Below are 27947 nucleotides of genomic sequence, written 5' to 3' on the forward strand. Positions count from 1 at the left end.
TTTTTGCCATTTTCAATAGTTTGATAAATAGTAAACAAGTGTTTGAAATCATTGCTCATCCCCCTTGATTCCCATGAGGCTGATGCAGACTTTCCTCAATCTTGTGTTATATTTGACTCCAAGATAAGTTTCAGACCACATACGTGGGTCAATGTTACCCCTAGGGCAGGATTTTCGGGTTGGTGGGTGGGCGCTGTGGGCAGGCCCAGGAGTGGCCGGGAAATGGTTTGCCACCTGCGATCGGCCCCCAAATGCGATTTCACACTGGCTGGCCAATTAATAGCCAGCTGATGTGAAAGGCGCACTGAGAACCTCAGCGCTGCTGGGGTGGGGGCGGGAGAAGTGCAAGCACAAAAGTCTGCATATGCGCAGTGAAAACTCCCTGAAGGCAGGGAGCTGCCTCATGGGGCTGAACAATTTTAAAATCAAAAATAAAGACTTTTAAAACCTGAAAAAAAATGTTGCGACATGGGGTTCATTCACAATACATCAGCAGAATAAAAATTTTGCCCCAAAATTTATATTTATTTTTTATTTAATCGTGGAAACCTCATCCCGCCGTGAATGAGGTTTGCTAAAAGGTCAAAAGGCTGCCTGGCCGATACGCCCAACTGTAAGGTTGGATGGGCAGCAAAAAATAGGTTTAAATTAATTAAGGGCCTTAACAGATTTCTTAATTGTCGGCAGGCACACTGCCAACTTTCGCATGCTCGCCAACTGAAATATCGCGCGAGTACCTGATGATATGAGGACGTTCACCCAACATCATTGCACACTATTTTACGCCCGGTCGGGTCGGGAGCATACCTGCCCACGGGATGTAAAATCCTGCCCCTAATTTCCTGTTGCTATGTGCAGCCCACTTGTTGCACTGTCTGTCATCTTTTAGATTGCTGTGTGGCTGCACATACACACATCTGAAAAGGACCATTGCTTGTGTGCAGTCTGTTTTCCCTCTGCACAGTAAGTTCAGGGCTGTTGCATGGCAGCGCATCCCACAGTTTAGAGGGAATATTAATCTACACCATCAATTAACCTGCCTATTTCTGCCTGTGAATCACCGCTTCACTCTGGCCCTGCATCAGTTCAGCTGCCGCTGAACCCCACGTCTATGCCTTTGTTGTCTCCAGTCTTAACTATTCCAACTGATTGACTGACCCCTCAAATTTTCCTCAAACTTGAAGCCTCCCAAAACAGCTGTCCATATCCTTATTCACACCAAGTTCCATTCACCCATCACCAATGTGCTCACTGATTTACATTGGCTCCTGGTTAAACAACACCTTGATGCTTAAAATTCTCATTCTTATTTTCAAATCCCTCCAAGACCACAGCAATCTCCTCCACACCCACAACCCTCCAATATCTGTGCTCATCTCATTCTGGATTCTTGAGCATCCCTAATTCTAATTGTTCCATCATTGGGCACTGTCCTTCAACTCCCTGGATCCTAAACTCTGAAAATACTTGTCTAAGCTCCTCTGGCTCTCTAGCTTCCACTAAGATACTCCTTAAAACCTACACCTTTAACCAAGCTTTTAATCATCTGCCCTGCTGTCACCATATATTGCTCAATGCCAAATATTAACCTTACGACCCCCACTGTGAAGAGCATTGGGATGTCTTATTACATTAAAGGTGCTGTGTAAATACAGGTTGTTGTTTTTATTATTGATCTCCAATGACAAGACAGGGTTCAGGAAACAACTGTCATACATGTTTGAACACAGCTATCCAGAAGGAATGATCCATAGGTTGATAGTTTAACAGAAGGTTAATGGCAAAAAGTTTGATTAATCTTCACAATGTTGTGATTAGAATGTTTAGTACATAAAGACTACAAAGATTCTTTATGACTGAACCTGCCTCCTCCTGCTGCGGACACATGTCCATGTGATGACCACCAGATTGTGAATCCGGGCCTGCTCTATTTCTCGGTTCTACCGAGGTGTGTGGCTCTACGCTGGTGTAGGGTGTGGGTAAGCACTGTGACGGATCTCCCAGGCCGCTTTTTTCCAGCTCTTCAATGGAGGAGGTGCCCTCTTGGCTGGAAGTTAGGACCTGGATGGAGCTGAGGGACTGGCTGACTGAGGGTGTCAGTTGCTTGGCAGACCTCCCTGTGAACCAAAGTAGAGATAAGCAGTGCATGTCAGCAGAGTAAAAAGCAGAAGATATAGCACTCACATTTGCATTGAGAGACGGATGATGTGGTGCAGGATCCTCACTTGAGTGTTCGCCACTGACCTCAGGCACGGTCCATGTCTTCACCAGTCAGTGCGATGGCACTCTCCTCAAAGAGAGTGAAGGGCCTAATGTAGGCCACTCCACCCCCGTCTGGGACCTCTCCCTGCTGATGTGAGCCAGCTTCTCTTACATGAAAACAGATGGAGAGAATGTGAGCAGGGCACATGGCACAGCGTGGAATGTTTGTGTGGTGAGCAGAGATATGGATGGGATGAGGTCACGAGCTCCAAAGGATATGAGCCCGATGGAGATGTGAGGGTGTGTGTGAAAGTTAGTGGTGTTGTTCCTTGAGGTGTGAGATCCCTGTGGATGTGTGATGGGTTTGAGAGTGTGAGTTGAGAGTGATGAGGTGGTTGACTTACCCTGGCAGAACGGATGAAAGCATTCATCCTCTTCCTGCACTGGATGGCTGACCTCCTCTGTGCTCTGGTGGTGCTGGCTGCCACTGCTACCATCTCCCAGGTTGGATTGGTGATGCTGGTCGATCTCTTGGGGCCAGTGCAAGCCTTCCACTGCATCTAGCAGATGCCCCAGACAGGCATCACTAGATTTAGGGGCAGCCGTCTTCTTTGCTTTCTGGGCCATCTGTCACCTGGAGCAGTCCTGGTCTGTAGACATGAGGTAGGCTGTGCTCTGGTATACTTTAAATATGACACCCGGAGCGAGGAAGTGTTGAAGTCACGGGGTGGCAGGCAAATCCGAGCCTGCCAGCCAGCGACCTGGAGTGTTTCTCGTGAATGCATTATTAATGAGGTAGGAGGCGCCAGGAAGGGGACAATGTGGCGCCAAAACCAGCTATTGCAGCCAGCAGGTAAAACAACTTTTTTCACGCTCAGTACCGCACTTAGTGCAACTCTGGGGCGATTCCACCCTAAGTATAAAAGTGAAACACCAATGTGTGGGTGGTCACCATTTTGAAATGCCATCTGCTTCCAACACAAAGAGTGGGTATGTCTTAACCTCTCGTGCACCTTTGTAACAGAGCCCATATAACCTATTTTATCTCTTACAATCAGCTATAAGGTAAAACATGCATTTGTGGGGAGAACAAATAAGGCTGACTATTAATTGAGTATTGTATGTCATGGCTGTAAAGGGGGTTCAATTTATATGCCAAGTATATGCAAAAGCATGGTTTTGGAGCTTGAAAAATTGGGGTCAATTTATATGCTGGTTGACTTACACGCTGCAATTTATGGTATTTGAAGCAAAAGTTGTTCTGAACCGCTTTTACAATTTTGCTAGAATGGATAAGCAAATGAAACCTTTTCACTACCTGTGTGACTTTGCTCATACCTAACGACCAGAGAATGGGCAGCATTTTCTACTCTGAACCTAAGTCCATTAGCGGGAACAGGAAGTCAGAGGGACTCCTGCTAGGACAGAGCGCGTGCAGTAATTGGGTAAGAAAGTCTGAATTTTTATTTTGCACAAATCTAATTTAGTTTGTAGTTTGTAGTTGGCATTAAACTGAAAGCTACAGTTTAAATTCAGCCTTAAGCAGGATTTTTTCAAGGGTTTCAGTGAAAGAGCGGCTTAATTAAGAAGCAGCTGAAACTAAATCTTCATTAAATGGTAGTAATGCACTGGTAGTAATCTTCCAAGAACTTTAGATTCTGGATAAGTCCCAGAGGCTTGGAAAACTGCCAATGTAACACCCTTATTCAAAAAGGGAGAGAGACAAAAAAAAACATAGGCCAGTTAGCTTAACATCTGTCATTGGGAAAATGTTAGAGCCTATTAAAAAATGATATAATAGCAGAACACTTGGAAATACATAATATAATCAAGCAGAGTCAGCATGGCTTCATGAAGAGGAAATTATGTCTGACAAATTTATTAGAATTCTTTCAGGAGGTAACAAGCAGGATAGATAAAGGGGAATCAGTAGATGTAATATATTTGGATTTCCAAAAGGCGTTCAATAAGATGCTGAGAGGTTGTGGGAGAGCCTAGGAGCAAAGAGCATAATCTCAGAGTAAGGGGGCACCCATTTAAGCAGAGATGAGGAGGAATTTCTTCTCTCAGAGGGTAGTTAATCTGTGGAATTCTTTACCACAGAGGGCTATAGAGACTGGGTCATTAAGTATATTCAAGGCTGAGAAAGACAGATTTTTAATCAGTAAGGGAATCGAGGGTTATGGGGAAAATGCAGGAAAGTGGAGTTGAGGATTATCAGAACAGCCATGATCTCATTGATGGGTGGCAGAGACTCAATGGGCTGAATTGCCTACTTCTGCTCCTACATCTTATGGGTCTTATGTTGTGACTGCACACCTCAGCAGGAAGTCCAAGTTCAAGTGAGCCTAGCACCAAAGTTAACGTGCACTACGTAAAACCATGCACCTATATATATCAACTTTTGCAAATTTGTCAAGAGAGCTGCAATTTCTCAATCAAATTGGCCTGTGATTGGCCAGCAGCTCTCGGTAGGTGGGACATCCCCTAGGGTCCTTGATTCTAGAGAAGGCCTGCTGTTGTCCAGTTAAGTGCTTGAATGGCACTTAATTCAGCAGGCCTTCCCTCAAAGCAGTGACATGAGGCTCTTGCCGGCTCTCTAGCTGGTGGGTGAGACACCTGTCACCTCCATTAACCACTGTCCTGAGAAAACATTTACAGTAGATAGCCACCTTGGTCAATGGCAGCAATCTAGCCCCAAGGACCTGGATGCAGTGCCACAAGAAGCTCAATGGCTTCCCATGAATGGCCAATGTCAATGAATCCATCTTCAAATGCCATATCCTTACAAAGAAACCACTAGCCTCAGTCACTGCTTAATTCACCACCCACCCTTCATGAACCTGCCAACAATCTTTATCAAATGTTCCCATAACTCACATTCATAACTTCACCTCACCCTCACATACTTAACATTTCTGCAAGCCTCAAACCCACATTTCATGGTTTGCACACACTGCCACTTATTCAACCAAGGCAGGCACATCACCCAAACACATGGCACCACATTTACTGACACTCTTCCCTCTTTTTTGCAGGAAAAGGTGGTGCATAACTGGAGACAGCAGCACCCATCTGTCAGACAGGCATACCTGCACACACTCAGTCTCATGGAGGAGACAGTTTTGGCCATCACTGGAGCAGGCATGACTGAGGCCATGACTAGCAGCTGAAACCATTGTAGATGCCAGTATGTTCCAACCTAATCCTCCTCTCAAATCTCACTTTCTCAACCCCTCTGGCCTCTCAAGCCCCTTCCCCATCCCAAGAGGTGCCCCCACTAACAGCCAATGACCCCTAATTCCCCCATGCCAAGGAATGCCTTGCACTCACCCTCTATTGCCTCTTATGCCCTCATGCCAAGCTATGGCGCTTCAATGTCAATTCACCCACTATACACTGTATGGAACCAATGAACCCGAGAGTGAAATATAGCCATCCAGAGAGTCCAGGTGCGGGGAGGGAAAGAAGGGAAGTACAATCTTGAGCAGGGTGGGGTGCCCCTGAAGGGCACAAGAGGGCTCCCCACCCCCAAAAGGAGTTACTTCCCCCCGACCCGCTACCACTTCCTTTCTGATAACAACCCACTCAATGAAAGCTTCCGGGCTGCTCGGGCTTGTCCTACACCCTCCCAGACAAAAACATTGCAGCGGAGGCAGATTAAGACCATTAAGTGATAGTTAATTGGTGACGTAAGGGCCTCAAATTGCCTAAGCGCAGACAGGCTGCCTGTGCCTTACTGACACCTGCACTCTACCCCCACCCCCCACCATCCTGTAATATGGAGGATCGGCTAGGGTGGGCAGGAAGGTGGCAGGCTGACCACTTGCTTTATTTTACAAGCCCCCTCCCCCCTTTAAATATGCCAATGGAGTGGGGAGAGGGTGCTTGTAAAATAAAGCAAATGGGGTTCCACATTTCTGCATATCAGTTAGGTAATACCTGGACCCAGTTCTTAAGTTAGTTCCACGTAATCCTGGTCTGATCCAATAAAAATCACAGGACTTACTGAGAGAATGCCCAGATCCAGCCATGGCAGAAATAGACTCAAATAAGGGACCTGTATTTCAGAGCAAACATTGAGGAGAAAAACACTAACCAACACCATGTGAAGCATTATTACTATAAAATAAATAAAAGGGGAAACAATTCCAATACTGAACATCTGAAATGAAAACAGATAATGCTAGAAATACACAACAGGTCAGACAGCATCAGTAAAGAGAGAAGACAGTTTTAGTTTTCAGGTGTATGAGTTAAATGAAACAGCTAAATGTCATAAGAAGGGTGAGAGTAGCTGCCCTTGACATTGAGAATAGCACCAAGGAGCCAAAGGAAATACCCTCCAAGAGCTGGAGTCATAGAATGGTTACAGCACAGACAAGTTTGTGAGAGGTCACTGCAAGAGCAATTTGGCTAGTCCCATTCCCAGGCTCTTTCCCTGTAACCCTGAACATCTTTCCCTTCAGGTCAATTACTTTTGAAAGCCATAATTGGATCTGCCTCCCTTAGGCTACAGGCAGTGCATTCCAGATACCAACCACATGGATGTTAGGTGTAGATCATAAATAGCACTTTAAAATCTGATTCTAGGTTCTGGTTGTGAGGTTTCTCCATTGCAGCAAATTGCCTTTGGTAATTAGCTAACTTATAAAACAAATTTCCATCAACTGTACAAAACATATCACACTTTTTAGTTCTGGTAACTTTAGATACATGTATAGCTAGTGAATTGGAAAACATGGCTACAGCAATACTTTTCAAATTGGTATAGCAAGCCCTAACACATATGGGAAGAAACTTCATGTCAGGTAAATATTTGGGCACTTACTGCGCATACTTTTCTGTCATTGATTAAACGGTCAGAATATTGTGTACTTGAGCTTTTGATACATTAATATCAATGTCGCATGTGATAAAAGTGAACTCTCAGGAGATAAAGCTCCCTGCAGGATGTGTGCATTTATATAACTGTCCATATGGGGTTAACATTAATTTTGTACCCTGCCCACTAGCTCTGTTGTCTCAGTTCTAATAAGGATTTTTTAAATTTACATTTGACAGGCTGAAATCATATATTGTTACACTATTATTATCTTTATATATTCTTTATATATTGTGTTTCAAGGTTTTTGAGCATTTTTTCTCTGCAGAGAGAAAATGAGTTACATTTAAGCAGTGTATTTTAAATGAAAGTGTATTCGGTACCACTTACAGCCATATGCTGCAGCCGCTGAAGCGTTTATATGTTAATAAGCTAGGCACTGAAGATGTCTTTCACAATGACCAGGAACAATAATTAGTTTGTTATCTCATTTCAAACTTCCTACAAATGTCCACATCTATTATCTTTGAGATGACACTTCCATTTGAGCTCAAATATTATGCTGTTTAGTCACATGTGTTCTCCCAAATAAACTAAGCTTCTTGACTTTACATTGACCCTAACTTACTGAATGTTTATCAGTTTTGCTGACTGGAAGACTGAAACACAGGGGAACTTGCAAAACACTTGCCAGGTGGAGGGAGATATCTCTTCTCTTTGAAAGAAGAAAAGAAAGACTCTTATTTATATATTGCCTTTCACGGTTTCGGGGTGCTCCAAAGAGTTTCATTTACTTGTACCTCTGAGGTGTAGTCACTGTTGTATTAAAGGATTGGCAGTGGCACAGCAAAGTCCAGTGAACAGCAATGTGAAAATGATTGAATAATCTATTTTAGTGATGTTGGATGATTAATAGGTATTTGTCAGGAGAACTACCCTGCACTCTTTCAAATAGTACCTTAATTAGGATCCTTTATGTCTACCCGAGAAGACAGATAGGCCTCTGGTTCAATATCTCATCTAAAAGATGGCACCTTGGGTTCTTAAGCATTCCCTCAATAATACACAGGAGTGACTGCCTGAATTATGTGCACAAGTATTTGGAGTGGCATTTGACCCATGACCTTCTGACTCAGAAGCAAGGTTGCTACCACCAAGCTAAAGATATTGGGTTGGGACTCTGGTAAAGTAGGATTTCTCCTACCCCTCATTATCCAGCCCAGCTGAATTTCCTGGGTAAGGGCACATTAAGTAGGCATGCTAGGCTTCTAGTGAAAGTCCTACCGTGAAAAGGAAACCCTGTCGGTGCAAATGAGAAAATCCTGAAGGTGCGTTGGCCGTGCAAAACCTATATTGGTGTCAGCTCCTAAATAAATAGGATTATTATTAAACATGCCTGGTAGTGTCTTTGTGCCTACAAACTAGATTAATTGAAGAGCTTACTCAAACACCCATAAACGGATGCTATTAACAGCAACACCGCCATGCTCAATACTTTGACCTGAGTGTGTGGCTAGTTTTATGGACGCAGCCAGGTCCAAACCAATGTTTTTAAACCAGTTTTAAAGATCAAGGAAATTCTATTAACATTAAATGTAACTTGCATTTAGGGCAGAATTTTGCGTCCCAACAGGCATAAAATTGCATGTGATGATGTCGGGCAAGCGTCCCGATGTCATTGCACACTCACACAATATTTCAGGCACACTCCCGCCGTTAATTAAGAGGCCACATAAGGCCCTTAACAGTCCAATTGAGGCGATTTTTCATTGCCTGTGCAATTTCATGCTCATCGCATGGGCAAAATGGGCAGGCAGCCAGCTGTAATTTGCAAATCCTCATGCACAGGCAGGATAAAAAGGGTCAGAAGCATGGTCAGTGTGAGTAGCGAAGAGTTTTGGAGATAGTTTGCTGCTGGTTGCTTGTTGGTACTCGGCAGCTTAATCTCTGTTCGGGGTTTCATTCTTAACAGTTTCAGGCTTCATTTCAGAACTTATTGGTGTCTGCAAGGCCCCCGGAGGATTCAGACAGTGTGGACCCTACCAGATATCAGATAGCATTCCGTTAACATGGTAATAGGGACTGTGGTCACTGCTGGAGGCACCTCCTCTGAGGGAGAAAGGAGGGGCAGAAGGGACAGGAGGCTGGGTGTCCTAATGCAGCTTCCAGAGGAGCAACCTGTGGGAGGAGAGGCACAGGCACAAAGGGTGCTGGGCCAGCAGGAAGTTCAAGGCAGAAGGGGGTGCAAACCAATATATCCTGCTGCCAGGGTTTACAGCCAGCGATGCAGCTACCTCAATATGTCTGAGGTGTAGTGCCAACTGAGTCTCCTTCTCTCAAGGCAGACAGTGACTTCTATTTGGCAGATGATTGAGCCTAAGAGCAGCTCCGATTGTGTGGGTAGACACCCCATCCAGTGGCTCTGAAGGTCACAGTGGCTCTCAACTTCCATGCCTCTGGCTCTTTTCAGGGCTCAGTGAGGGATCTTTGTGGAATCTCCAAATCAGCTGTCCATAGTTGCATCAAGCTGGTGACAGAAACTCTGTTCAAGCGGCTCCTGACCTTTAATCTTGATAGTACAGACAAGGCCAGCCAGGTGGAGTGAGCCAGAGGCTTTGCAGCGATTGCTGGTTCCCCATATCCAGGGTGTAATAGACTGTACACATGTGGCCATCAAGGCGCCAGCAGGTGAGCCCGATGCCTTCATCAACTGGAAGGGCTTCCACTCCATGATTGTGCAGATAGTTTGTGACCACAGGATGCAGATTCTGCAAGTGTGTACCCTGGCAGCTCCCATGACGCTTACATCCTCATACACTCCCAGGTGCCAAGGCTCTTTAGTGCTCCAGCCTGACTGGATGGATGGTTGCTGGGTGACAAGGGCTATCCATTGAAGAGGTGGCTCATGACGCCTCTCCGCCACCCAAGAACAGAGGCAGAGCAGCATTACGATATGAGTCATGCCTCCACAAGGGCGGTGATAGAGAAGACCATAGGTCTTCTCAAGATGCACTTCTGATGCCTGGACTGTTCAGGGGGTGCACTACAATATCCCCAGAGCGGGTGTTACTGATAGTGGTTACAGGCTGCACTCTCCACAATCTGGCACTGGCAAGGGGGAACCCACTGGAGGAAGAGGATGTTGACGCAGCTGCACTGACAACAAATGATGAGTCCAGTAGTGAGTCAGAAGATGAGCATGTTGAGGAGAATGCTGAGGGTTTGGAGCCAGACCTCAGTAACCTCCAAGGAGACAGGGATAACAGGGATGCCTTGATCCAACACTCTTTCATCCAGGCTACCAAAGATTAGTTTCAAACGTTTGTCAGGGCGGCCACCTCCATTCTGGATGTCTGAAAGGACCCTTTCATTTGAACACAAAGAACACTCGGTGCCTGTGCAATAAAGTTTAGAGTCACCTACATCCAGCATTACATATTGATGTACCCTACACTAATGAAATAAAAAGGTGAAGCATACTCAGACCATGACGACAAAAACACAATTTATCTCATTCTGACAAGTCCAATGATATTTACATAAGTAAAAGCAAAATACTGTGGATGCTGGAAATTTGAAACAAAAACAGAAAATGCTGGAAAAACTCAGCAGGTCTGACAGCATCTGTGGAGAGAGAAAAACAAAGTTAACGTTTCAAGTCCGTATGACCTTTCTTCAAACATAAACGTTTCTGGTCTTCAACCCCAGACCAGTATACATAAAGTAAACATAAATGACCTGCCCCTCTTGTGATTATGGTGCCTTTAATATATGTTTGCAAGTTCCACGCCTTGTTGCCCCTCCCCCACCCCATCACTGGCACCAGCATTGGAGGCAGCCTGCTGACTCTGCTGTCTTGTTGGTTTTGATGACCTTGGCGGTCACTCTCTGGCCAGTGGAGCCTGTGTTGGCCCCACCTGGGGGGGAGCTTCCAGTGCCACAGCTGGAATCTCCCCAGTCACTGCAGCCTCATCAGGTGCCTGGGTCACTGGCAGAGAGGCAGAGAAGCTCCTGCCATCATGCAGAGCACCCCAAGAGGAGCCTGCAGAGATAACAGGCAGCTCGTGCGCCAATGTGAGATCACTCTGGACCTCCCTGCTCACCATTGACGGACAGGCACCTAGCTGGGATACTGGGTGCCTCATCCATTTCCCACATGGACACTGACCACCTGAGGTTAGTGCCTGTGTGAGGGCTTGCAGGTCCAAGTGCAGCCTCAGGAACACCTGATTCTGTTCCTGGAGCTGCCTCTCTATGAGAGTCACCACTCTCTCAATGAAGGAGGCAGTGCACTTGACCATGACGGTCAATGCAATGCTCAAGCTCTGCATGGACTCCTCCATCATTGAGGTCATGGCACACAGACCCTCATGGATCTCCGCCAGATCTTCCTGCACATCTCACTGGATCTTCTGCCTAATGGACGACTCCAGAGGCTCATCATCAACCTTCGATTGAGCATTGTCCTGGTATCCAGCAGTCCTCAGGCTGCCAGCGCCCTGGGTACTCTCTGCCTTCGCCTGCACCACAAGTGAGTGTGAAGTGCCCTCATCCATGTGCACCAAGATACAGCCACCAATATAATGCCCACCGAGGTGCTGGTATCTGTGCTGGTGCCTGCTTAGAGAGTGGGTGTGACGTGGGTGCAAATGAAGCCCGGTGGTCCTCCAGTGTCAGGGGTGGCCCTTCGGGGTCTGCAGAGCGCATGTCTGCTGGCTAACCTAAAAGGGAAAACAAGGACATGTCATTAGTTAAAGTCATCACACTGTCACTGTGCATGCCAGGCACCCTGGTGAGACAATGGAGATCTACATCATGGTGCCATCGTCTTTCAATGATCAATGGGGACTCCAGATTTGAGGCTCTCATCAATGAAGACACTATACTAGAATGGTTGCACAATCCGAAACACTCACCTCTGTACACTGCGTTCTTACCTTCATCTGGCATCCTCGCCTTTCCATGCCCACTTGTATGTGGGGTGTGCTGGCTCTCCAGCTCCAGGGCGTCTTGCTCATATCTGGAAAGGATTAGGAGGCTAGTGGGGCCTCTGTCAGTCCACGACCTTTCAATATTGTTGTAGGCTGGCTTCTCCTGAAACAAAAGAGGAGCATTGATTAGTCCACTCTGTACCTACAGCTCCATTGCAGCCAGGTCAACCCCAGCTGAGGAGCATCTCGCAGAGCACATCCAAGTTGTGGGCCTCGAGCCACAAGGCACTCAGTCCAAGCACCCAGGGCTCACCTCCTTGGCCGGTGTGATTGACAGGTAGCACTCAGACTGTAGCACCCCTGGGGTCCACAGGGGGATGGACACATCTAAACACTTCTGCACACTGACCCATGCCAACATGGTACTCACCCTTCCTGACCACAGCAGGTCAGTGAACTGCTTCCAGCACTGGACCCATGAGTGCCTCACCACATCATGACTGCTCACCATTGATGCCACCTCATCCCATGCCCTCTTGATGAGGTGCGGTGGTCTTCTCCTCCCATCTCTGGGGACAAGGGTGTCCCTCCTGGCAGCCACCTCCTCCAGGAGGACAGCGAGGCTCTCATCAGAAAATTGGGGGGCCAAGTACCCACCCGACCTGCCCTCCCACCTGCCATGTCCAGCCGCACTCGACTCCATTGTGAAAGTACAGGAGATGTCCTTCCATGGCAGCCTTCCAAGGGCTACCTGGGCTGCTTTTAAACTGGCTATGGAGGTGCCATTGGACCTGGCCCCTCCCCTTGCTCAGCCCTTCCCGGCCAGTGGCCCGCCAGCATGAAACCGCGGTCAGGGCCCGATTGCAGGCAGTGGACCATTTTGTGGCCCTTAAAATTCCTCAATCAGTATGGCTAAATTGTAGAAAGAAATGGAAACTATGCTGTAATATTTATATTGTGAAATCCATTAAGAATCTAGATAACGCATTAACTATATTAACTGAAATCAGAACTACTGCTTCCATTTGTATCTCTATCCACATTTAAATTATTGGTAAATGCATAGCAATTGTAGGATAATAAGAATAGCTGTTCTGGTAGTCAAAGGGTGTGCAAGCAGAAAAACAAGATGAATAGAGAAGGGGGACAGAGGGTTAACAATTCTTTCTGAGACAGATTGTAGGAAGTAAATCAGGCCAACAATACCAAACAATTTTATTGACTGTTGAGAAGCTTTTGAGAGCATCTGCCAGCAAGATCTAAGTAGAAAAGGTCCGCAGAAGGCTATATGCAGCCTTGTTTATCATTAGTAAGAATTTACAATACTTTGGTACAATAAGCACGCAGGTATCACGTTTGTTTAGAACATGCTTGTGCAAGAGTAGAAGCATAGTCACATTTATTCCCCATAATGCTACAATCTATAACACATTAGAAGCAACTACAAATGTCTAACTCAAGAAAATCATTCGAAATTCACTGACATTGATTTGATAAGTGAGAGTAAACAGCCTTTGAATAATTCTGTTCTCAAGGCCATCAATAGACATTGCGTTTTCTGCTATCAATAAAGAAGTTAAATTACGCTTACTCCCAGACAGTTGGTACACAAGGTTGTATAGCATGATGGTTTATTAATGGAAAACAGAAGAGGTATTAAAACGAAGATTTATAATTTGAAGCATTAAGAGTTTTGCCATGTGTTTGGTCAACAAGAGAAGATGTGATGTGAGTAGTTGATGGTATCATAAGGACATGATCTATATATAATGTATGGATTAAAACCCAGGGTGGTACTGTGATCAGATGAAACATAGACTGCGGAAAAAAATACGGTGATATAATATTGAAGGAACTAGGCGACAACATATAAGTACGTCAAGCAACCATTAGGAATGTGCATCTGTATCAGAAATTATGCCTCATATGATATGACAGTGCACGACAGTCTGGTGATGAGTAACTTCCAACTGATAGCAAAATATATGTGGAAATAAAAAAATCGTAGGCAGACATAGAAATTGATTGAACAAACTTGCAGAGGAATTTACTAGGAAAGCATTCATCGATATGGGGAGTGATTAACAAAAAGGACATCAAATAAAATGAGCTAGTAAATGGTGAATGATGAAAACCATGGGGCCTGATCTTACGTCTGAGAATGAAAAGGAAGACTGACTAAATAACTCTATATCACAGATTTACAGCAATACTCCAGCCTTGGAAATTCTTATTTTGTGCCCATGACCAGAAGGATATGAAGTGCAGCACTTTAAATTAAGAGTTTTAAGGTGAATAGGTAAGCTATCACGAAAGTAAGTTGGAGCTGAAAATAAAAGGCTCTGCATTTAAATGATGCTACATGGTAGTTAATGGAAACATTATTTCAAACACCAAATAACTTTTCATACTGTGTTTCCTCATTTGTAACATATGCAAGATGACAATATTTTTCTCTCATGAAACCTCCCATTAAGAGGTTTCGCCTATATTTGTGCTGGGATTAATAGCCCAGGTCTGATTTGTCAGAGACCAGACATATGACCCAAGATACACATCAAGGCCCCACAGAATTCCTGATGTGCTGCCTTCTGTGGGAATTGAATGGGAAGTTTGAACTTACACAGGCAATTCCCCTGCTCCTCTGTAAAAGTCTCTGGGTGGAATTGTCCGAGAATTGCACTAAGTGCAGTAGCTGGCATGAGAAACAATGTTTTACCCGCCGGCTGCAATGGCGGGTCCTTGTCCATATTGTCCCCTTCCCGCCTTGTTTATTATGCAGCCACAGGAAACATGCCGACTCACTGGTGTGCAGCCTCTGAATCGCTGGTCATGCCATTACCTCCGCTTCCTCACTCTGGGTGCATAAGAAAGAACATAAGAAGTAGGAACAGGAGTAGACAATTGAGCCCCTCGAGCCTGCTCTGCCATTCTATAAAATCATGGCTGATCTTCTTGTGTTTCGATTTCCAGGGTAAGGCAACCATCTCATCATTCCAAACTCATACACTCACAAATCCATCACACATTTACTGGCACCTCACTCACTGCCAGCTCAAGGGACCTCATCACTCACTGTCTCACACAGACCCTCTCATCTCTATCTGGCCTCATCTCCTCTGGAGGCTGCCTCCTCAGCCCTCACCCTCTTGAGGCCACTTGCACAGATCAACATGTGTCCCCACTCACACCCTGGGATACCCCACTTCTCCAATACTGTTGCTGCCCTGCAGCCTATTCCCTTGCCTGAGGCCACTTCTCCCCCTTCCCCAAGCAAGCCCCAGAACTGTAGCCATTGAAAAGCCACCCCCACCTCATGGCTGGCTTGGTAGTTAGAGTCCATGAGCTCCCCCAAAAGTGATATGGTGCTGCCTGTGAAGCTTGGTGCTGATAACTACGAGTACTGTCCAGAGCAAGGTAGGCAAACAAACCTCAAAGCCCTGAGCAAAGTGCAGCTCTTCAAATTAATCTAGTTTGTAGGCACAAAGACACTACCAGGCATGTTAGTGAATGGGTGAATGGGTAAATGTTAGTGAGTGGGTGAATGAGTGAATGGGTGAATGCTAGTGAATGAGTGAATGGGGCCACTTATGTTCAGTTGTGAAACACGTCAGCATGCAATCATGCCAACGTGCCCAGACAATCCAGCATGGGGGGGATGATTCTGATGGACAGGAAGTTTTGAAATTAGGTTCTCGGTATACGGCAGCGGGAAATGCAGTCCACCATTGATGGATAGTGCAGACGATCGCAAACTGGTTTCACAACAGTGTAAAGCCAATTTTTGGCCTTCTCGCCATATTGTCCACTCAGGCCATTAAACAGGCCCGACGGTAACAGAAGCGGAATATTCTGCCCTCGATTCTGAGATAGAGCTGGAGACTTTACAGAGTTCAACTGAAAATCCTAGTCTAATAACTGAGTAACGACAGAAATGACTCCCCCACCAATCACTCCATCTATCCCCTGACTCCCCATCCAACACCCTGACTATCCCCTAACCTCAACTACCCCCTGACTTGACTACTCCCACGACTAAACTCTCCAATCCAACCTGAATCCCCTCTGGACCACACCAACCCCCAACTACTTCCCCTAAATAGTCCCCAACCTGACTACCCTGCTGACCCAACCCAACTACCCCCTGACCCACTTACCCACTCATCCAGCTGCCCACTTCAATCACCTCACCCACCTATCACCCTACCCACCTGCCACCTCACCCACCTACCACCCTACCCACTTGCCACTCTACCCACTTACCTCACCTACACTACCTGCTTACCCACGTACCTCACCCACCTACCCACCCTGCTCGATTCACTCTTTCATCCACTCGCCCATTCACCCCATTCACTAACATTCACCCATTCACTAACATTTACCTATTCACTCATTCACTAACATTTACCCATTCACCCATTCACTAATATGCCTGGTAGTGTATTTGTGCCCACAAACTAGATTAATTTGAAGAGCTCACTCAAAGGCCCATAAACGGGTGCTATCAGCATAAACTCCACCAAGCTCAATTTTTTGACCTAACACTTAAACTTACCATATGGCAGCTGGAGCAGTAAATAGCGGCATGGCTCATCTTCACCCTGATAAGATAGCATTGCAATGGAGTTCTTTGTGGGACTGTACGCTCTGCCTTTCTGAGGAAGCCGGGCTTGGAATAACTGGCCAGTAATGCAAAGCACCGGCGATACGGTTGAAAATTTCAAGCAGAGTGGCAATCTGATGGTGATTGATCGTTTGCGGCTGATCCGAGCCAATGGAATGAAGAGTAGGGGCATAAAGCAACCCCTGTAAACAATTTTTAAAAATCACAAGCTCATTTGTGGCATTATCCTGTGAAGTAATCTTCTCTCAAATCCAATAATTCTGAAGGACTAAGCCAACTAGAAACATCAGTTCAGGATTCAAATATGAACTTAGGTTCAGAATGAAATAATAAGCATGTAAATACATCATTTAACATTCAGGCATTTGACAAGGCAGTGACAGTATTTGCATTATTCATCCTTTATCAAGAGCAAATGTATTTTCCAACCTGGCTCTGTAATGAGTATGTAGTGATAATGTCTGCTTTTAGTAAGCATCTTCTGACTTATAATAATGCATTCAATTTTTTTTATTTCTGAGATTTTAATTAGCACTTGAAAATTTCTATTGGCTTAAAGGAAAATCTAATTAATCAAGTTTATGCATTCATATATCAAAATAAAGTGTTAAAAGGCTGTGAAAAATGAATCCATTTTTAATCTCCATTGACAATAAACATCTGTGTTTTCTCTGTATAATCATTTGGGGAAAAGATATCAGCAGGAATTTTCTCTTTCCTCCAGCGGCAGGATTCGCGAGGAGGGTGTGAAGGGGGGGGTGGGTTGGAAATCAGTGTCCCACTGCCAGGAAATAAGGCAGGAACTTGCAGCCCCAATTGTCATGGCGGGATAATGGCAGATCGCAATTCCCGCTGAAGGTCGCCGGGAACCGGATTTGCATAGGAATAACGCTATTTAAATTAGCAAAGATCGGGATGTTCCCCACCCCCCAAACTGCTTAGAAACCCTCCAATCCACCAGCAGGAATTCACATCGGTCTGATTCACAACTGGACCAACATGGCAAGACAGCACTTACCTGAGAAACTGTGGCCTGGAAGACTACACGACCCCAGGTACGGCGTGCACCAAGGAAGCAGCCTGGTGGTGGAATGCTGGAACACATTGGGGGGGGGGGGGGGGGGGGCGGGGTGGTCAGAACACATGAGGGCCCCCCTTCGGAACACACAGTGGGGGACAGACCTTCGGGCTGGGGGAGGGGAGGGGGGGGGTGTAGTCCAGAAGACTCGGGGGCAACCAGGAAGCATTGAACGGGAGTGGGGGGTGTGTGTGGGGGGGGGGGGGGTCAGGGGTTAGCCAGCGAATTTTTAAGTGGGAGTGTGGTGGGGAACTAGGAAGCCTTGTGGGGGGAAATATTCAGAGGGAGAGGTCAGTGCTGTTAATGCTATAATCTTGGAAAGGGGTGCGCACCGAGGGTACTAGTGGTAGAGGGCACTGTGACTGTGAGAGGCGACAGTGGGATACGGTAGGGTGGGAGGGTGAGTGTCCAGCTGCGATGGGAGTAGGACTTATCTGGGTAGTCTTTGGAGGGGTTAAGAAGTTTAACATGGATCTTGGGGGTGGGCACAATTAGGTTGGTCATGGGGATTGTGACAGATATGGGCTCATTGGTGGGGGAAAGCATTTGAAGGGTGACAGTGAAGGGCTCTAGAGTGATGGGGGAGGTTCAGGCTGACTGATAGAAGGGTGAAGGTAACACCTTGGGGTGGAGAGGTCAATGGTGATGGGGGAAGAGTGGCTTACAGAAGAAGGAGTTGGAAATGGTTTGAAATGGTGATGCACATCATCTTGAGGCAAAGGCAGATCAGTGTGTCAACGCCCTCGATGTCCAACAGAAAAAATGCTATGTGAGGGGGAGGGCCGTCAGGTGGGTGGAGCTGCAGGTCAGCTCAACTGGGCAACTGAAGGAGAACCCAGTAACATATCCTGACAAGACAAAGGTTTCTCTATAGGGTCCAAAGGGCACTGGGGAGAAAGGGAAAAGTATGAGGGGAGGTTTCTCACACATGGCTCATATGAGCCTTGACAAAGAGTGATGCCTCGATGTACAAGCATGATTCAGGGGGACATAGATCCATCCTTGGTTCCCCAATAACCCGGAACGGTGGGGGATGGGGGATTGTGCACATAAGCACCAGCAAGAAAAACCCAGGAGACCTCCTTCAAATGCAGTGATGAATAGATTTACAAAGATGCAATAACTATGTACAAAGATTGTATACCCGTGCCACCAGTATGAACCTTAATACTTCTTAATTTTTCTTACTCTACCACTACATTTAGGTTCTTCCCCGACAACCACAACAGAGATGGGGGCAGCCTGCTAACTGTTATGTCCTGTTGTCTGTGATGACTTTGGCAGGAGGGCCGAGGCCTGGAGGGCCCCAGCCTTCTTTGGGTCTCCTGCTGTGGGTCAGGTGCACACTCAGCGATCTCAGAGGCTGGAGAGGATGTGGTGACTGGCAGAGGGGATTGAGAACGTGTGGAGAACCTTGGTGAGTCCTGGATGGAAGCCCCAGGAATGTCTGCCTGATGCTCCTCCTACCTTTGGGTGCCCAAGGGCCTCTCCCTGACTCCTTGAGGAGACAGGACACCTGGAGGGAGATTGAGATGCCCCATCCCTTCCTCGCATAGCCATAGCTACAGGGACGGAGTGTAGGTTGAGTGCATCTCTGGCAGAAGCTGGGTGTTATGCTGGACTGGGTTCTCCATGGCATCTGTCATCCTCCCCATGGAGACTTTGATGCACCCACATGTCGGAGCCATTACATCAGAGAGCACATGAATGCACTCCTTCACCTCTTGTACCACTCTGTTGAGGGCCTCTGACACATCTGCCTGATGTTTCTCTGCATCTCGCTGATACTCCAGCATCTTCTCCATGAGCATTCCCAGAGGCTCATTATCTGACTCAGACTTAGCAGGGGCCTCTTCCCCTGCATCCTCCAAGTCCCAGGGGCCTTGGCTGTCACTGTTTCCTCTTGCAGTGGACATGTGTCTGTTTGGTGACCACCAGAACGTGAGCTCGAGCCTCAACTTGAGCTATGATACACTGAGGTGTGTGTCTCTGGGCTGTTAGGGGATGCAGGTGAACACTGTGAAGGCTATGCAGGTGAGAAGTTGTCCTCGTCCTCTTCCAAGGTCCACTGTGGAATGGGGCTGATTCCAGGCATGGGGGCTGGCCTCGCCCTCTTCCTGCTGGCACCTACAATGGAGAGAGGAGAGAATGAGTGACTGCCTAGGCTGCCTCCTACATTGCACAGAGCTTCACCCTCAGGTTCCGATTTGTAGAGGTTAAGCATGCTTCCTCGCTGGATACTTGGGGGAGGATGACCTCGTCCCTGGCACAGGCACCGTCACGATCCTCCTATGCCAGCTGGGCAGATTTCTGCTCAAATTATGTGAGTGGCCAGATGTCAGGCATTCCCCTCGGATCTTCTCCATCTTTTGCCTGTTGTGCGCTGTCTTCTCCTGCATAAAGATAGACAGATGGATTGTGAGCAATTCTGATGCAGGAGCCGGCCACGTGCCACTAGCTCTGTGGCTGACATGTGACATTGTGTCTCCCCAATGCCTGTCCACCATGTGCGGGACACATGTGAGGAGCTTGAGGGAATACGGTCCACTTGCCTAGGCAAGTGCAGCTCCAACAGCAATGAGGAAGCTGGAGATGATCCAAGACAAAGCAGGGCAATTGGTTGGCACCCCATCCAGCACCACCAACATTGAGTCCCTCCACCACTGACCCATTGGCAGCGGTGCATACTATGTGAAAGATGCACTGCTGCTATTTCCCAAGGCTGCTTCAGCAGCCCCCTCCAGATCTGCAAGTTTTAACAGCTAGAAAGACGAAGGCAGCACAATCATGGCATCGGCCGGATCTGCAAGTTTCCCTCTATTCCAACGTCCCCACCAAGCCTTCCCACAATGGTTGCACCTTCAGTTTGGCAGGGTCAACAACCTACAGTTGCTTTCCAACTAGCAGACCACAAGACAGCACCCCAGTGCCTTCTCAAGGGCTTTAAAGACGGGCTGCACAGATGCCAGCATTGCCATTGATGCCCACATCCAATGACAGATTCTTTAAATGGTGAGTATAGGGAGTAGAGGGTTCACTTAACCTGGCAGTGTGGATTAAATCGTTCATGTGTTTCCTGCACAGCTGGCTGCTCCTCCTCTGCACTCCTGTGGCATTGACCATCCTGGCAACCTCCTCCCAGGACACTGTGGTGAGTTGGGTGGATCTCCTGCTCCCATCATTGGGAAAAATGACGTCCCTTCTGTCCTCCACAGCCTGAGGACAGTCTCCAAGGAGGCATCGGTGAACCATGCAGCTGGTGCATGCTGCTTTCTGGAAGTCATCTCGGTGTCCTGGGCACCTGCTGTGATGAATTACTGGGTGTCCGGATGTCTTTTAAATATAGCACCCGGACATGGTGGAGAAATAGACCATTTGGTCCATCAAGTCTGATCCACCATTCAATGAGATCATGGCTGATCTGATAATCTTCAGCTCCACTTTCCTGCCTTTTTCCCATAACCCTCGATTCCCTTACTGATTAAAATTCTATCTATCTCAGCTTTAAATTACTTAATGACCCAACCTTTATAGCCCCCTGCGGAAAAGAATTCCACAGATTAATTACCCTCTGAGAGAAGAAATTCCTCCTCATCTCTGTCTTAAATGGGTGCCCCTTACTCTGAGATTATGCCCTCTGGTCCTAGACTCTCCCACAAAGGGAAAAAACTTCTCAGCATCTAACCTGTCAAGCCCCCTAAGAATCTTATATGTTTCAGTAAAGTCACCTCTCATTCTTCTAAACTCCAACGAGTACAGGCCCAACCTACTCAACCTTTCCTCATAAGAAAATCCCTCCATGCTCAGGGTCAATCTAGTAAACCTTCTCTGGACTGTCTCCAATGCCAATATATCTTTCCATAGATAAGGGGACCAAAACTGTTCACGGTATTCTAGGTGTGGTCTAACTACTACCTTGTATGGTTTCAACAAGACTTCCCTATTTTTATACTCCATTCCCTTAGAAATTAAGGCCAACATTCCATTTGCCTTCCCTATTACCTGTTGAACTTGTATGCTAGCTTTTTATGACTCATGCACAAGGGCTCCTAAATTCCTCTGTGCTGCAGCTTTCTGCCATCTTTTCCCATTTAAATAATATTCAGATCCTCTATTCTTCCAGCCAAAGTGCATAGCCTCACATTTTCCCACATTATATTCCAACTGCCAAGTTTTTGCCCACTCACTTAACCTGTCTATATCCCTCTGTAGAATCCTTGTGTCATCCTCACCACTTGCCTTCCCATCTATTTTTGTATCATTTGAAAACTGGCGATAGTAGATTCACTTCCCTCATCCAAGTCATCAATATATATAGTAAATAACTTTGGCCCCAGCACTGATCCATGTGGCACTCCACTAGTTACAGGTTGCCATCCTGAAAATGCACCCCCTTATCACAACTCTCTGTCTTCTATCTGTTAGGCAATCCTCTTTCCATGCTAATATACTGCCCCCAAAACAATGGGCTCTTATCTTATTAAGTACCCATCTGTGTGGTGCTTTATCGAACGCCTTTTGGAAATCCAAATATATTACATCTACTGGTTCTCCTTTATCTATCCTGCTTGTTACCTCCTCAAAGAATACTAATAAATTGGTCAGGCATAATTTCCCCTTCATGAAGCCATGCTGACTCTGCTTGATTATATTACGTAACTCTAAATGTTCTGCTATTACATCCTTTATAATAGGCTCTAACACATTCCCAATGACGGATGTTAAGCCAACTGGCCTATAGTTACCTGTTTTTTTATCTCCCTCCCTTTTTGAATAAGGGTGTTACATTGGCAGTTTTCCAATCCTCTGTGACTTTTCCAGAATCTAAGGATTCTTGGAATATTACAACCAATGCATCCACTATTTGTGTAGCTACTTTCTTTAATATCCTAGGATGCAACCTATCAGATCCAGGGGACTTATCGGCCTTTGGCCCCATTAGTTTCCCTAGCACTTTTTTCTCTAGTGATAGTTATTGTATTTATTTCCTCCCCCCTTTTGCCCTTTGATTATTTAGTATTTTTGGTATGCTATTAGTGTCTTCTATCGTGAAGACTGATTCAAAGTATTTATTCAACTCATCCGCAATTTCTTGGTTCTCCATTATTATTTCCCCAGCCTCATTCTCTAAGGGACCTATGTTCACTTTGGTTCCTCTCTTCCCCTTTATGTAGTCAAAGAAGCTCTTACTGTCTGTTTTTATATTACTTGCTAGTTTACCCTCAAAGTTTATTTTCTCCCTCTATTATTTTTTCATCATCTTTTGTTGGTTTTTAAAACTTTCCCAAACCTTTGGCTTACCACTAATCTTCAGCACATTGTATGTTTTCTCTTTCAATTTGATGCTATTTTTAACTTCCTTGGTTAACCACGGTTGGTTTATTCCCTTCCTTGAATCCTTCTTCCTCATTGGGACATACCTTTGTTGTGAGTCATGGACTATTTTCTCTGCTATTGTTCATCTTTCTCCATTTCCAGTCCACTCCAGCCCACTCTGCCCTCATTCCTTTGTAATTACCCTTATTTAAGTTTAGCACTGCTGTTTCTGACCCAAATTTCTTACTCTCAAGCTGAATGCTAAATTCTACCATGTTATGGTCACTGTTTCCAAGGGGATCGTTTACTCTGAAATTAATTACTAAACCTGCCTCATCATACATTACCAGATCCAAAATAGCCTGATTCCTGGTTGGATACATAACATATTGTTCTAGGAAACTGTCCCAAATACACTCTATGGGTAGCATTTTATAACCCATAGGCGGGAGTGCGTCTGACCTGATCAGGCGAGGGCCCTGACATCATTGTGCATCCTTGCGATCTTTCAGTTGGTGGAGGCATGCCTGCCGACAATTAAAAGTCCTGTTAAGGCCCTTGAGCAAATAAGTAATTTGTATTTTTCGCTGCCCATTCAACTGTTTGACTGGTGGGCGGGCAAATAGGCCAGGTGGACTTTGCATTTTTCCGAAACTTCATCCACGGGCAGGATGAGGTTTCTAACGGTAAATAAAAAAAAAAGAAAAAAATATTCAACTTCATTGTAAAAATGTCCCTCTTCATGTGACTGATTAATGTGACCATTAATTGGCCAGCCAATGTGAATTCGCGGTCAGGGACCAATCGCGAGAGGCGGACCTTTTCCCAGGTGCTCCCAGACCCGCCAATTGCGCCCATCCTACAAGTGGAAAATCCTGCCCTATGAACTCTTGCCAATAACTACCTCTGCCAATTTGATTTTCCCAAGCTATGTGAAAATTAAAGTCACCTATGATTAATGTACTGCCTTTTTTACTTGCCCTCATTATCTCCTGATTTATTCTCTGTCCTACAGTACAGCTACTGTTAGGGGGCCTATAGACTACTCCCACCAATGTGTTCTTCCCCTTGCTATTTCTTACCTCCACCCACCCATATGGATTCTATATCATCCGATCCAAGATCATTTCTTGCTCTCGTACTTATTCCATCTCGTCCTAACAAAGCTACCCCACCACCCTTTCCTTCCTGCCTATCCTTTCAAGAAGTCACATACCCATGAATATTTAATTCCCAGCTTTGACCTCTTGTAACCATGCCTCTGTGGCTATAAGATTATATCCATTAACCTCTATTTCTGCCTTTAATTTTTTTTTATTCATTCATGGTATGTGGGGTTCACTGGCTAGGCCAGTATTTATTGCCCATCCCTACTTGCCCTTGGGAAGGTGGAGGTGAGCTGCCTTCTTGAACCACTGCAGTCCATGTGTTGTGGGTACACCCACAGTGCTGTTTAAGAGGGGGTTCTATGTTTTTGACCCAGTGACAGTGAAGGAATGGCAATATATTTCCAAGTCAGGATGGTGAGTGACTTGGAGGGGAACTTCCAGGTGGTGATCTTCCCATCTATTTGCTGCCATTGTCATTCTAGATGGTAGTTGGATGGGTCGAAGGAGCCTTAGTGAATACTTGCAGTGCATCGTGTAGATGGTACACACTGCTGCTACTGTGCATCGGTGGTGGATGGAGTGAATGTTTGTGTATGTGGTGCCAATCATCAGGCTGCTTTGTCCTGGAAGGTGTCAAGCTTCTTGAGTTTTGTGGGAGCTGCACTAATCCAGGCAAGTGGGGAGAATTCCATCACACTCTTAACCTGTGCCTTGTAGATGGTGGACAGGCTTTGGGGAGTCAGGAGGTGGGTCACTTATTGCACGATTCCTAGCCTCGGACCTGCTCATGTAGCCACAGTATTTATATGGCTAGTCCAGTTCAGTTTCTGGTCATGGTAACCACCCCCCCCAGGATATTGGATATGGGGGATTCAGTGATGGTAATGCCATTGACCATCAAGGGCAATGGTTGGATTCTCTCTTGTTGGAGATGGTCATTGCCTGACACTTGTGTGGTGCAAATCTTACTTGCCACTTATCAGTCCAAGCCTGGATGCTGTCCAGGTCTTGCTGCATTTGGACATGGACTGCTTCAGTATCTGAGGAGTCATGAATGGTGCTGAATGTTATGCAATTATCATTTAATTTGTTCCAAATACTACATGCCATTAATTTGCCTTTTTTTTTTACCATTTTTTCCTCCTTTGGCTTTACTTGCTGTTTCTTTTTTATAGTTCGAACACTTTGTCCCTTCCTGTCACACTTTGGATATCATTACCTAAATAGTTGCCCTGCAAAGCTGCCTTTGTTTTGTAAGCATATGTATCCCCTCTCCAGAACCCCCCACCTCTCCCCCACATCCCCCCACCCCCCCCGCCCCGACTATTTAGTTTAAAGTCCTCTCTGTAGCCCAATTATACGATTCACGAGGACACTGGTCCCAGCACAGTTCAAGTGAAGCCCCTCCCATCAAAACAGCTCCCTTCTACCCCAGTACTGGCGCCAGTGCCCCATGAACTGAAATCCATTCCTCCCACACCGATCTTTGAGTCATGCATTTAACTCCTTAACTTTATTTACCCTATGCCAGTTTGCCCATGGCTCAGATAGTAATCCCAAGATTATTACCTTGGAGGTTTTGCTTTTTAATTTAGCTCCAAACTGTTCAATTTTTTTAGCAGAACCTCCTTTCTAGTCCTATCAATGCTGTTGGTACCAATATGGACGACGACAGCTGGATCCCTCCCCTCCCACTTCAAGTTTCTCTCCAGCTCTGAGGAGATGTCCTTAACCCTGGCACCGGGCAGGCAACACAGTCTTTGGGACTCATGCTCAAGGCTGCAGAGAACAGTATCTATCCCCCTAATTATACTGTCCTCTATCACTACTATGGTCCTATTTTCTCCCCCCACTTGAATGGCTCCCTGAACCACATTGCCGTAGTCAGTTCACTCATCCTCCCTGCAGTCTCCGCTCTCGTCCACACAGCTTGCAAGAACCTCATAACTGTTGGGGCAATTGCAGGGGGTGAGGATTCTCGAATGCTACCCCCAGGTCCCCATACCTGCCTCACCTGCAGTCACACCCGCCTGTCCCTAATCGCAGACCACATTTAGTGCTAGGCTGCACATACTAGTGTTTAAATTAGCAGGCAGTATGAAGATTAACTATTGCTTATACTACAATAAAGGGAAGAAGGGTGATTGAATAACTTATGCATTAAATCAAATTTTTCCTCTGATGCTGTCATTTGTCATGACCTGTTTGCCTTCTGTAGGGGTGATGCATGTGCAGTTCAAAAGCTCACCAAATATCTAAACACTCTATGACTACTTTCACACAAGTACTGTTAAGTTTTAACATTGACATACATCCTGACTGTCCTCCTCCACCTTCAGGTACCATGCCCCAGAGAGGGCATTAGCGACCATGGACTTCCATTGAATTGGTCCATGATTGTGCTTGGCAAAGTACTGCAGCGGTTTGCCATAACCTTCTGCATATGGCTGAACAGGATACTCTGCTGCTGATAATCAATCTGCTTAGCCATATTATGCACACATCTTCCACGGACATCAAGTGCTGAAGTGGGACTTCAATCTAGACCCAGAGGCAGGGATGCTACCATTGTGCCACAAGACTGCTTGTCCTGACAGTGGCTCTTCTAATAAATTTTAGCATGATTGCAGAAGCATAAATGTAATTCTTTGCAGAGACTATTTTCCTTTCATACTTAAGTTGTCTTTTTCACCATCTCTTGCAAATATAAACCCACTTTGAATTTCACATCAGACAGGCTGATATTCCATTTTCAACTGAAGAACATTAGCAGAACCATGAGAGTAAATACAGCAGTTAGATTGCTCCATAGATAAGTAATTTTTATGTACAATATATTGTAACAGCATTTAGAAGTGAAAAACACCAGTATACAGTACTAAGAATGTATTACTGCTGAGACTAAGTGCTATGTGGATTGTTCTGGGCTACTGCCAAAAAGAAAATGCATTTCTCTGTGCTCACTTTGTCAGAACCACCATCATGCTATCTCACAAGGTGCTTTGTGCTTTTTATTGCTGCTGTGTTATAAATGTACCCTAATTGCTGTAAGGGCACAAGTAGGTTAAACAAGACTTTTCTTCCAATTAGCTGAGAATTAGTATGGGTACTCACTGTCAGACAACCGAAGACTGTTCTTTAGTGATGTGCATCACAACTTCAAGTTTAATGGTGAATTGGTGGAGGCAGAGAAACATTTACTAATTAAGACAAAATATGCAAAATAAAGAGTAAAATCTAAAATATATATAAAAGATTAGCTGAAATACAATATCCATAATGTTTTAATATTTTGTAACTTATGTAAATTTCACAATGATATTATAATAAAGCTACCAAAATTCTGCAGTAGTAATGTTAATGCAGTGTGAAAAGATTTCTTTTATTGTCACAATTTTTGTATTGAAATATTTCTTTAAAACATGATTGTTTGGGCTGATTATAATTGAAAATAATACCATGGCAACACCAGAGAAAGGCCTTTGTCATTTAACACTAGACACTGATTAGTTATATAGCAGAATATTTATCCCAGATGTTAATTAATTCAGTTGTTTTTGTTTTATTTGCAGTCATTAAATGGTATGTACTAAAACACTGCTTGAGTTAGAGTGTATGTAAAAGAATGCCTTCTTTTCATGATACTGATTGTTCAGATGTAAAACCACGAGCCACCAGCCCTTTATCCATAAAAGCATTGTCCTGCACTCAAACTGTATTTCCCATCCCTCATCCAGAAAAAGTACCTTTCAATGAACTTCTTATAGCTCTTAACTGTAAATCACTGAAGTGAGCATCTCACCATAAAATATGTTCAAGTCCTCCAGGTAGATGATCACTGAACTATAATTAGCTAAGG

General features: G+C 45.4%; 1 long non-coding RNA gene across 1 annotated transcript; it reads left to right on the forward strand.

Moving 5' to 3' along the window:
• Positions 1-17463: 17463 nt before the first annotated feature.
• On the forward strand, positions 17464-27449 carry LOC121284500. Its single transcript, XR_005944486.1, has 2 exons — positions 17464-17640; positions 26428-27449. It is a non-coding gene; the product is annotated as an uncharacterized LOC121284500 (long non-coding RNA).
• The last annotated feature ends 498 nt before the right edge of the window (positions 27450-27947 follow it).

This window comes from Carcharodon carcharias, chromosome 1, assembly GCF_017639515.1.
Source record: "Carcharodon carcharias isolate sCarCar2 chromosome 1, sCarCar2.pri, whole genome shotgun sequence".
NCBI lineage: Eukaryota > Metazoa > Chordata > Chondrichthyes > Lamniformes > Lamnidae > Carcharodon > Carcharodon carcharias.